The following is a 12165-nucleotide window of genomic DNA, read 5'->3' on the forward strand; positions in this document are numbered from 1 at the left end:
GTGACTACAAGTTCGATTATAATAGGTGACTAATTACTAACCTGCATTTCCTTATTATCCAAAACAGTTGGCAAAAATAACATTCAACAACTGGAAATCTTCATTATAGTGTTTAAATGAGCTGTATAGGTACAGTACCTCAAACAAGGTTAGAAATGTATTTACAGTATGTTTTGATAAAATTAACCTCAAATTTGTATTAATATACAAATTTGTATACAATATACAAATGTCCAATCCAATATGAAATATTTAAAACTAGTAGTTGCTTTTTAAAAGTAGACTCAACCTAACTTTTTAAATCTTAATCATATCTGTATCCTCCCTTTTTTCTTTTCAGAGTAGACTTAATAATCTACCATTTTATCCTATTATATCTATATTCCTTTTTTTGTTTCAAAACAAGAACCTTGAATCTAGTTTTCTTTGTTCAACCTTCCTTTTGACCATAGCCAATAACTTGTAACCAATCCCCCTAAACAATGACAAATGTCCATAACCAAACAAAAGACCAAAAACTACCCACCTCACCTCTTGGGAATGTGGGTTTTTTTTCTTACATTTACTTCTTGCTGTCTGGGGGAGATGGCATCTTTAGGGATCTTGAGAAGAAAATTTTTGGTTAATTGTCAAGTCCTGGGAATGGTAGCTTTATCATTTGTTGTCCGGTCTCTGCGTATTGGGAAACTTTGTCTCAAGTTCTAGCTAGAGTAGTCTGTTAGACTGGATCATCTGAGCTAACTACCTTGAAATTGTTCTGAGCAGTGTTTAGTCCAAAGCCAATCTTTAGGTGGTGTTTCTCAGCTTAGTGGTATTATCATAGTCCTGGAGGAATCATCATTGTGGGGCCCCATCCTCCTTTTGGAGACTTCAAAGGTTGCTGGTAGATGTGCTCATGGTTCACTACAGAAAACTAATAGAAACTCAAACCCGAAATCATGTACAGAAAGGTAGATAAAACCTTTTTCTAGAATTAGTTAGTATTCTAATAGTTAGTATTAATAAAGTTTAGAGTATATATAAATTTTATAAAATTTATACCTTAATAAAATCTGTTAAAAAGTCAACATAAAACAAAAAGATTATGATATTAGAGCAATAAAATAATCCTTAAAAGTTTGTTTTTCTTCTGTCCCGTAGCAGGTGGCTCTTCTGACATGAGAGATTTTGGGTTTTACTTTAATAAGCATGCTTGGGTTTAGAGAAGGAGAAAGCCGCACTACAATGCTAAAACCAGCTTTAATCTTTAATTGGAGTGGACTACATAAAGACTATTTGCATTATATGTTTGTAGAGACTAGCAGAAACAAATATTTGGGAAGATTCACAAAATTTTTTTCCTGTTGGAAATATGATATACCAATCACATTTACTCTTTTTCTTGAGACATTTTTTTTCTGGATGATTTGTCCTTTTTCTTCAGATGTCTCATCTGTCCAGTGGTCTTCAGACTCCTTAGCTGGGTCTATTCCTGCTAATTGACAAAGTCTCAATTTTCCTTTTAGAATTAACTCAGAGATTTTATTTTCCACATAAGTTTTTAATCTGTTGCTCAGTGGTAAAAAGGTCCGTTCTAAGATAACATCTTTCCTCTGCATTAAAATTTCTGTGGGGGAATGCTTGGAGGGTAATATGTCAAAATCACGTGCTCATAGGTGTGTGTGTGTGGATTAATATGTGGGTCTTATAGACAGCAGTAGGCATTCTTGCCTACTGAATAAACAAAAGACCTTTAGAAAAGTAAGAACTCTTATTATTAGTAAAATACAAATTTAAACCCCATACTATGACACATAAAGTCCATGAGAGTGTAATGAAGTCTCTCAGTCTTACCTACATTTTATCCTATTTTGTGCCACATCAGCCTGATAGAAATTTCTTTAAAATTCTGTAATAGGACATTAATAGAAATAGAATATTAATTTTCACCTGGGAGTATAGAATAAAGTTGGTTTCCTTTGTGTGTGTATGTGAGTGTGTGTGTGTGCACGCGCATATGTGTATGTACTTTGACAGTACATAGTGAGAATTTGATTGTTTGACACATGCTTTATACATGTTTTATATCTCTATATCTCATATGTGTACCCATGTGTGTGTTTTCATTTCCATTTCTTTTGGGAGGGTCCTTTATTTCTCCCCCCCCCCCTTTTTCTTTATCTTTTCCTCTCCCTTCTTTCCTTCCTTCCTTCCCTCATTTCTTCCTTGAAGCACTGGGGATAAAATCCATGGTCTTGCCCATGCTAAACTCTTGAGATATACCCCCAGCTCTCATTAGTACTGTTCTGACTTAAAAACCCAAACCAAAGCACAACTTAAATTAGCTTGGAGAAAACAATTTACAAGAATTTTGTTGGTTTCTCTACCTAGGAAGTCCAGGAAGTTGGTTTCAAATTTTCTCTTCTACTTACTCTGATAATGGTAACAACAGGACTGGAGAGATGGCTCAGAGGCTAAGACCACTGGCTGCTCTTCCAGAGGTCCTGAGTTCAATTCCCAGCAACTACATGGTGGCTCACAACCATCTGTAATGAGATCTGGTGCCCTCTTCCGTCATACAGGTGTACACACAGGCATATGTGATACTATATACATAATAAGTAGATAAATCTAAAAAAATGGTAAGAACATATTGCTTACATATTTAGGCCATATTATCCAGTGTTAGCATATGTGTTATTTCTTTATTACTTTTTCTTTGTGTGTTCATGTGCGTGTGTGTTCCTGCCTTTGTATGTCTATGTGTGGAGGTCACAGGCCCCCTCATTGGAAGTCTTCCTTTATGGCTGTCTACCTTGTCTCACTGCACCCAGAACTCTGTTTTGTCGAGACTGGTTGACCAGAGAGACCATAAGGATCACCTGATTCTACTGTGCCAGCTCTGGGGTTACAGATGTGTCTGACTTTCCTTTGGGTGGTGGGGTCAAAATTCAGGACTTCACATTCACAATTTACTAACTAATCTATAACCTACCCAATAGCTACACTGAAGAGATGAGAGAATTAGGAAACAAAATTCAGTAACTTGCTTGATCATTATCTAGTTAGTGACAAGAGCCAAGAATTAAGATGCAGGCTGACTCCGTATGATTGTCTCTGTGTGTACCATATCTATCCAGAAAAAGACTTCTGCTTCAATTGTGCCTGTTCTCAGACTAGCCACGCTATGCAGGAAAGTAATAGTTCTGTTTGCTCACCTGTCTAGCTCCAACATGTCATGGAGCAGAGTTTCTGTAAAGAAAATAATCATGCACGCACACACACACACAAAGTAAACATTTTGTTGACCATGCTGCTTAGCAACAGAATGTTCCATATCAAACACTGTGAAAAGTGGCATATGTTACAGGCCAACAGCATAATCAGTTTTGATTATGAAATAATTAAATTCACAGTGTTTCTGTTAGGTAAGATAATTTGTTAGTTGTATATTGAATAGCTAAATCATACTGGTCTTAAACAAGCCTATAAAAATAAATCTGGGAAGTTTCAAAATGTTTTCAAGCTATGTATTTTTAATTTTTATGTGAAAATAAAATTGTTGTTAGTTATATAATGTAGGTTACGTGCTTATGTGTATGTTCACTTCTTATTTTAAATTTTAATACTTTTGATATATTTCTAATAAAAACATTACAGAAATAGCCCAATACTTAATTTTTTAGAATTTATTTACTAATTTTTAAATGTTTATTTTTATTGTTTTAAGACTCTGTCTGTATGTCTGTGAGTGGGTTTGTGTACATGTGAAAACAGATGGCCATATCCAGAAGGCCTTGGATCCCCTCAAGCTGGAGTTACAGGAGGAAGTAAGCCACCTGACATGGGTGCTGGGACCATACTTAGGTCACTGCAAGACCCTCGTGCTTTTAACCCTCAGAACTTTTCTACCTGATTTACCCGCTTTAGGATTTGGAAGATATTTTAAAAGTAAGATTTACCGGGCTGGAGAGATGGCTCAGAGGTTAAGAGCATTGCCTGCTCTTCCAAAGGTCTTGAGTTCAATTCCCAGCAACCACATGGTGGCTCACAACCATCTGTAGAGGGGTCTGGTGCCCTCTTCTGGCCTGCAGGCATACACACAGACAGAATATTGTATACATAATAAATAAATAAATATTAAAAAAAAAAGTAAGACTTACCTCTAATGAATATAGAGATTAAAAATAAGTTCTTAACTAGAGTCATTATGCAACTGTCGGGATGCTGGACGTCAAAAAGGTATTTTGTAAATAATTAAGGAATAGAAATCAAAGTTTCTCCTAAGAGAATCAGTGATTTCTGACTTGGATGCAGACTTCCTTTCCACGTAAGCAAGCCGTCTTCAAATGCCCAAGCTTCCTAGTCTCAAGACACAAGACTAGTTGCCTTGAGCCATAGAGTCACTTGTCTACACCTTCCTAGCCAGAAATAATAAGAAAAAATGAAACCCCTCTGTCTAAAAATCGATTTTCCTGGTCTTCAACTTTTTTTTTTTTTTTTTTTTTTTTTTGGTTTTTCGAGACAGGGTTTCTCTGTAGCTTTGGTGCCTGTCCCGGAACTAGCTCTTGTAGACCAGGCTGGCCTTGAACTCCCAGAAATCCGCCTGCCTCTGCCTCCCAAGTGCTGGGATTAAAGGCGTGCGCCACCACCGCCCGGCTTGGTCTTCAACATTTTGTGAATTTTCCTAGAGTTTAAGCTATACAAGGATAAGGACAGAGTCTGTTTCTTCGTACTTAACACAGAAACCCACGCCATAGTATTCAACAGGTAGCCACTAAATACTCATGTTTGACTGAAAGAACAGAAATTGTTCCTTATGATATTGCAAACTCATGTTCTTTTAGGTCCCATGTTAGTTCTCGCCGTCCTTCTGAGGGACCAGCCCCTCAGTTCCCTGCTGTTCCTGTCGGTCATCGCAATAAGCAATTTTTACATGCTCTATAGTCTTCTAGCCTCACGTGCTCTGTATGATCACAACTTTGTTATCTCTTCTACTTCCCTGTAGGCCCCAGGGAAGCAGGCACGGTGCTCATCCTGGTTACCAGTACGCCCCTTGTGCCCAGTGTAGATGATCCATATGCTAATGGATGGATGGATATACAATGAGTTTGTGAATTGATTGCTTGATGAAAATGTTGTGGACAGAGGCTGGAAGGAAGCTTCTGTTGAACTATTCACAGTTTATACAACTTTATATAACATAGGATGTTATATAAATAATGAGAATCATCTGTATTTATTTTTCCAGAGAAAAGGAAAAACAATTTTTGGTTGACTGCATTCATAGATAGAGATTCATGAATAGAAAGAATGCTTAAATAAGAAAGACGCTGGGCCCTTAGTATGCGGGTTTTTAAAGGGTAAGAAAGTCTGAGGTCGATATGGATAGATTCAGGAATTGGGTAAGAAAAGCACTGAGGGCAAGGAAATGTTAGAGATCTGGGTGGTTACTTCTGTTTAAGCTTAGGTGTGGTATAGAGATTAAAGGAAGAGTTTACAATTTTCTGTACTTAGCAGTTGGGTTATTCTGAGGGGTAGGGGAATATCTCAGTGGAAGAAACATGACCCTTGTCGATCTTAGTGTGCCTCAACCTATCCCTCCAACTAGTATGGCGTTTATTTATCATAGAATCTTAGAAGAAATGAGGACTTTCTCCTCTCACCAAGCTTCTCACTAGAACACCAGTCTTTCTCCCTTTCTTCTTCCCTTTCTCCCTCCCTCCCTGGTATCATTAGTGCTTTAGAAATTTATGAAATATTTAATTATCTAGTTGGTAATTGTATACATGTTGCTTGCTTGTTTATTATTGAGATTATTTACCTGTAAGCAGTACTTAGTTACATTGTCAGTTAATTTAAGTGTATGCCAACTGGAGTTACAGCAGATTAGTGCTATATAGGCCTTTCTTTGTGGTGCATTTGAGTAATGAAAAGCTAAAGTAAATGCTGGTGAGCTACTGAGCAGTAAATTAGCTCTGCTTATAAATGTAGATATTGGAAAGAGTCTGATAAGTTCACATTTGGCTTAAATTTGTTCTATAAGCATCGACTGAGAAAGATAAAAGAAACAAAAGCAAAGAGGAAAAGACTATTCAATGCTTCTTTAAAGACACAACTTTATTATTTTGCTGAATAGTACCTATTTTGTAATAGTTATATTACTAATCTTTTTTTTTTTTTTTTTTTTTGGTTTTTTGAGACAGGGTTTCTCTGTGGCTTTGGAGCCTGTCCTGGAACTAGCTCTTGTAGACCAGGCTGGTCTCGAACTCACAGAGATTCACCTGCCTCTGCCTCCCAAGTGCTGGGATTAAAGGCGTGTGCCACCACCGCCCGGCTCTATTACTAATCTTTTGAATTCTACTGGGATAATTTTTGCTACTGAAAATAAGAAAGATGAAAAGATAACTTTCATGAATTTAAAGGACTTATTTTTATTTATGTATATGTGTTTATGTGCTCCCTGTGTGTGTCTTTGGAGGCCTAGATTCCTGGAAGTGGAGTTACAGGGTATTGTGGCCACATGATATAGGTGCTGGGAACCAAACTTGGGCTTTCTGCAAGAGCAGTGCACACTCTTCCCCGCCTAGTGTCGCTCTAGTCCCTGTAGTGTGAAAATTAATATTTTGTTTATGAAAAGAGCATTGTTCCTTCCCAAACATAGTTGATATGCGTGAAGCTTTAAAGAAACCAGGGAATTATTGGTATCTGCAAAGAGTTATTAAACAATAATTGATATTAAATTAAATTATAAATCTGGCAGTGGGAAGAATCAAACATAAAGAACATACATTCTCAGCCGAGCATTCAATACAAATACGTCAAAATTGTTGGTAGGAAAGCTACTTAACAGAGCTCTAAAAAAACCATCTGATGGTGGTGGTGGTGCACGCCTTTAATCCCAGCACTCGGGAGGCAGAGGCAGGTGGATGTCTGAGTTCCAGGTCAGCCTGGTCTACAGAGTGAGTTCCAGGAAAGCCAGGATTACACAGAGAAACCCTGTCTTGAAAAACCAAAAGAAAGAAAGCAAAAACAAAGGATTATATATGCTTTTTACTCCAGTGAGTCTGAGCTGCATATGAGGTTCTAGCTCCCTGCTAGCCTCAGAGAACACCGCTAGCTTCATGCTCCTTCTTCTCAAGCACAAGGCTGCCAGACGCCGTTGACCTTTTTCTCTCTGGCAGTGCCCATCATTTTCTGTTGGCCGCTTTCCTTCGTGTGCTGTTTTCTGCTTTCCCTCCGGCTCTGGCTCTGCTTAGCCTCTCCTTTCAGGTTCCACTTGTTCTACTGGGTTTGGCTGTGTTTACCTTCGTTTGTCAGCCCAGTAGGTCCCATACCTCCTGCCTCTCGGTCTCCTTTCTGTTCATTTCCTTGACTGTGTTCAACTTGACAGCTTCCCTTCTGGTCTTGATAAACCTTGCTCCTCTGTAATGCTTAGCTTGCAGAATTACAATGCCTTAGGACTTGGATGGAGACACAGTACCTGTCTTACCTCTATGCATGTGTATGAGGGACTATAAAGGGCCCTCATGATTTGAATGATTTAAAATTCCAGCGTGCTTTCTAAACCTTAGGAATATCCTGAAAGCCATGAAGAATACCCAGAGCATGTAGATAAAGTATAGTTTACCTGGAGTTATTGTAGATTGTGTATTTTTAACTTAGGGTCATGAAATCAATTTAGTAGAAATGAAACTAGCAACTAAGAACAGAGATGACCTGGAAAATAACGGACTATATCACTGCCTATTTCACTCAGCATTTTTAATAGAATTTCATTTTAGTTATACATATTTGTGCAAATGCATATGCTGCATATAAAATGTATTGCTTACTATGTGCCAAGTTAAAAAAATTGAATATAATTGTATAGAACAGAAGTATGTAACCTTTTGGTTTCTGTGGGTCATATTAGATAAAGAAGATTCAATTTGTGGTTGAAATGATGGTTCAGAGGTAAAGATCATGGGTTGCTCTTCCAATTCACATGCAGGCAAAAAACTCATAACATAAACTAAAATGAAGAATACACACACACACCACACACACACACACACACACACACCTCTGCCTTCCTAGTGCTGGGATTAAAGGCATGTGCCACCACCTCCCAGCAATAAAATAAAAAATAGAGATTTAAAAAATTGTTTTGGGGGCACTCATTAAATATACAAACACTAATGAAAGCTGATGAACAAAAATAATGTCTGTTTATTAGTCTCATGTAGCCCAGGCTGTCCCGGAACTCATTACGTAGGATGACCCTATATAACGGACATGGAGGACTTCCGCCTGTGCCTCCTGAGATTGTAAATGTCCGCATCATTCTTGGTTTGTACAGAGCTGGACATTAGACCTAGAGCTCATGTGTTGTGTTAGACAAGCACTCGCCAGCTGAACTACATTCCCAGCGTGGAGAGTGCTGTTGTGTGCGTCTGTGTGCGTTCACATGGGTAGGTGTGTGCAGGTGTTACGTGGAGAGTGCTGTTGTGTGCGTTTGTGTGCGTTCATATGGGTAGGTGTGTGCAGGTGTTACTTGGGTATTGTGACTTAGAACCTATCTACCTGATTTTTTGAGACAGGATTTCTCAGTGAGTCTTGGGATTTGTTGTCTGGGCGAGGCTGGTGGCTCAGTGAGCCCTTGGGATCCGCTTGTTTCTGCCTCTCCAGTGTTGGATTATGAGTAAATATGCCTCAGAGTCTGCCTTTTTCATGTGTGCTGGAGAGCGAGCTCGGGCTCGTGGTTGTTGCAGTGGAGACTTCACCAAGTCATCTCCGCTCCATTTGGAGAGCAGTTTAAAATCATCAAGCAGGTTTCAGTCTGCAACCACTAATACATACAAGGAACACATTTAAGTAAAAAAACACTGGCTTTTCTAGTTTTTTTTTTTTTAAAACTAGAAGTAAAAGATATGAGGACAATAAAGCTAGGGTGATATTTGGTATTGTATATGCACCACTCTTTGGACAGATGGATGTAACCGCACTTCTCAGTGAGTTCTCAAAGTGCTCATCATCTATCTGAGTTCTTTTGCTCTTCATGTGCTTCATTTGTGCAAATAGTCGTTCTCTGGCCTAGGTGTTGCCAGGGAGCACAGCAGGGCCTGAGGTTGAGAAGCCAGGGAGCACAGCAGGGGCTGAGGCTGAGAAGCTGGGGTCTTTGTTTCTGGGCGTTAGAGCCTGTGAGTGCCCAGTAAAGAGATGTGACTCACATCTTCTCAAGGCAAATGTCAGAATGAAGCTCTGTTCGCCGTGTTTGAAAACTGGCAGGTATTATAATTATGTCAAATAAAGAGGGAATAGAAAATATACTTAAATATTTTCCTGAAAAATTTGAAATCTATTTTAAAATCAGTGCTACATAATTTCATTGTTCGCAGGATATGTTTAACACAAATGTCAAAATGCATAAAACTATCTTCCTTAATTTGGGTTTACCATTTTTTTCTGTTTTATTTGTAATTCTGTATGATTTGAAGCATTGTATTGATGAGTTGGTTTTCACCTGCGATATGGTTAACTCCTTTAAATGAGTAGTTAATCCATGAAAAATCCTATATCTCTAAGCCAGTTTTCATCTGCAAATGATGACATAAATTTTGTTTTTGATAAAACCAGGTTGATAGCATTATAAATCATAAAATCTTTTTAACATTTGGCTTGGACTTAGCCATCTTACTTCATAAGTTATGATGTCTTCCTAGTCAACATGACCACATTTTAGGAGTCCCTGCTATTGGTGCTGACTTCATCTCTTGGTCACAGTAAAACTCTTCCTTCATGATGATTTGCCTGCTGTTACCCAATCTTAACTCTTTTGCATATAATTTTTCTTAATAAAATATGCAATCATACTTCATTAAATATGAGTTTTGGGAAGTAGTTGCATCATCTATTAATTTTAGAGATACCTGTCTTTTGTCTTTTATTTCTATCTCCATTAATAACTATGCCGGTTAGATTTTTTTGTTGTTGTTTTTTTTGTCTGTCAACTTCAAGTAAGCTGTAGTCATTTGGAAAGAGGGAATCTCACTGAAGAGTTACCTCCATCACATTAGCCTGTAGGCAAGTCTGTGTGGATGTTTTCATGATTGAAGACTCTGGGGAGTGGTCCTGGGTTGTATAGAAAGCAAACAGTCGCTCCAGTGCCACCTTGGAGTGGCAGACATCTGTCTCCTCTGTTTTGACTCATCCCCAGTCAGTTCAGAGCCAGCACATCATCCTGAAGATAATGTGTAGTGCACAGTTCTTTAGTGGTCAGGTATCAGAATTTAAGTAGTGGGCTGAGAGAGTTTGCATCAGAGCAGAGCCAGTGAAGGCGAATGAGAAGTGTATGGGTCACGGATATGCAGGACAGAGAAAGCCTTGCTGAGCAGGTGGAGCGCTAGAAAGAACAGCTGGAAGAGCCTTCCATCTGGGATGGAAGCTGAAACACAATTGCCAGTTTAAGTACAAAGTAAAAAGACAATACAGTGAAGTAGAAGGTCTTTAGGATTTCCAGTTGGATGGTGTGGCTTGTCCTTTCCCTTGGGTTGACTTTTGTATTAGTTTCTACAGGTGGGGCCCGAGTCTGATTGTGTCAGTAATTCAGCTTTCCCACTTAGAAGAGTTATCTTCCTGTGTAGGAGGTCAGCCTTTAGCCAGATTTCCCCAGTATGAGCTCTTCCTTTTCGTCTGCCAGTTACTGCCTTGTCTCTGGTGCTTGGGGGCCCATTGGGACCTTTCTACTCTGAGACTGGGAGGAGTATGGAGGCCTGCCTGTCTGTATTTCCTTGTGTCTGAGAGATCTCTTCCTGGGTGCCCTTCAGAAGACTGTAACAGTTTCTGCAGTCACTTTTCACGGTCCCTTGTAGCTTGCCAAGGCCGTGGTACAGTGTGCTGCCTTTCCCAGGGCTTGTCTCCAGAGGACCTATGAGAACCTCAGCTTGAGAATTCTGTTTCAGCCACCTGCCTCTCATTCCCACAGTCGGCTAGACTCTGTCTGTGCACACATGGGACCCTGGTTCAGTTTCTGACGTTCTAACAGTCTCTCCACGCTCTGGAGCTCCCAGCTGACCCTTTCTACAGCTTTAAACTGAAGTCAGCTGGATCTGCTGCTGGTTCTCTGCCTCCCATGCTGTCAGGAGCAGGGAAGGCTGCTCACCTGGCGGTGGATGGAAGCACAGAGGGCCTGCATTAGTGGGCTTCCTCTTCCTTTGTTCATCGGTGCCCCCTCTACCAATGTTGTCCACACTCAGACCAGTCTTTGAGTTCTAACAAAGCGTCTGGAATGCCCTCCTGAGATGTGCCCCACCAGTCCTACAGTGCTGTTTAATTCTGTTACATTGACACGATGGACCATTGCATACCATAAAACAAATTTAACTTCCATAATTGATGTAATTTTATAATGAAAAATCCCAGGTGTCTGTATAAATTTTATTTACCAGTTTTTGGTCTTTTGAGAAGCTAGATGCACTTCTCAAGACAGTTCTTAGCCATTCATGGAAAGTCCAGTTTTACCAGTCTTGACTACCCTATGTAAGATTCTTCTAAGTCTTTTCAATGTTCAATCCTATTACATTTTCTTACCTACAGCAATATATTGGTCCAATCTTCTCTTCATTTCCTGCAAATTATGAAAAGGTCTCTGGAGTGAATAATTTGACTTTAATGAGGGAGCATAATAAGAAGTGAGTGATATCAACCCCAAGGCTGGTTGACTAAGGGCGCCACACGAGGGGGAGGCTCTGTTGTGGAGTGGGTCTAGTTTCCTCACGTCAGATCCACTAGGAATTGACTGCTTCTGGATCAGGTCCTCACCGGACCTCCGCAGAAGTGAAAGTGGTACACTTGGTTTGGTTATAGTTACTTACATGGTAGTTGTTTAAGTTCATTTTCATTATACTGTAGTTATATGAAGGATTGACATTTGTATGAATATTTTAAGTTAAATATAGAATATTTATTAGGAATGTTAGTTTGTGAGATATTGGTTATATTACCCAGTTCAATTTCCTTTTCTATTCTTTTAGACATAAATTAATTGCTAAGGCTTTAAAAATTCACTTATAAAATCCCATGTTTTATTTAGAATATTTAGCCTTCAATTTATTTTTTAAAACAAACTAAAAATTAACCTAGAAATTATTTATATTTAGTTAATTTAGTCATATTTACTATGGCACCTAAAAGTAAAAATATGCA

General features: G+C 38.9%; 1 protein-coding gene across 31 annotated transcripts in view; it reads left to right on the plus strand.

Annotated features, from left to right (window-relative positions):
- The window catches only part of Rims2 (regulating synaptic membrane exocytosis 2), a 377964-nt gene that overhangs the window by 47673 nt on the left and 318126 nt on the right, over positions 1-12165 (plus strand). The gene's annotated exons all lie outside the window — the stretch shown is intronic.

The sequence above is a fragment of the Chionomys nivalis genome, chromosome 17 (assembly GCF_950005125.1).
Source record: "Chionomys nivalis chromosome 17, mChiNiv1.1, whole genome shotgun sequence".
NCBI lineage: Eukaryota > Metazoa > Chordata > Mammalia > Rodentia > Cricetidae > Chionomys > Chionomys nivalis.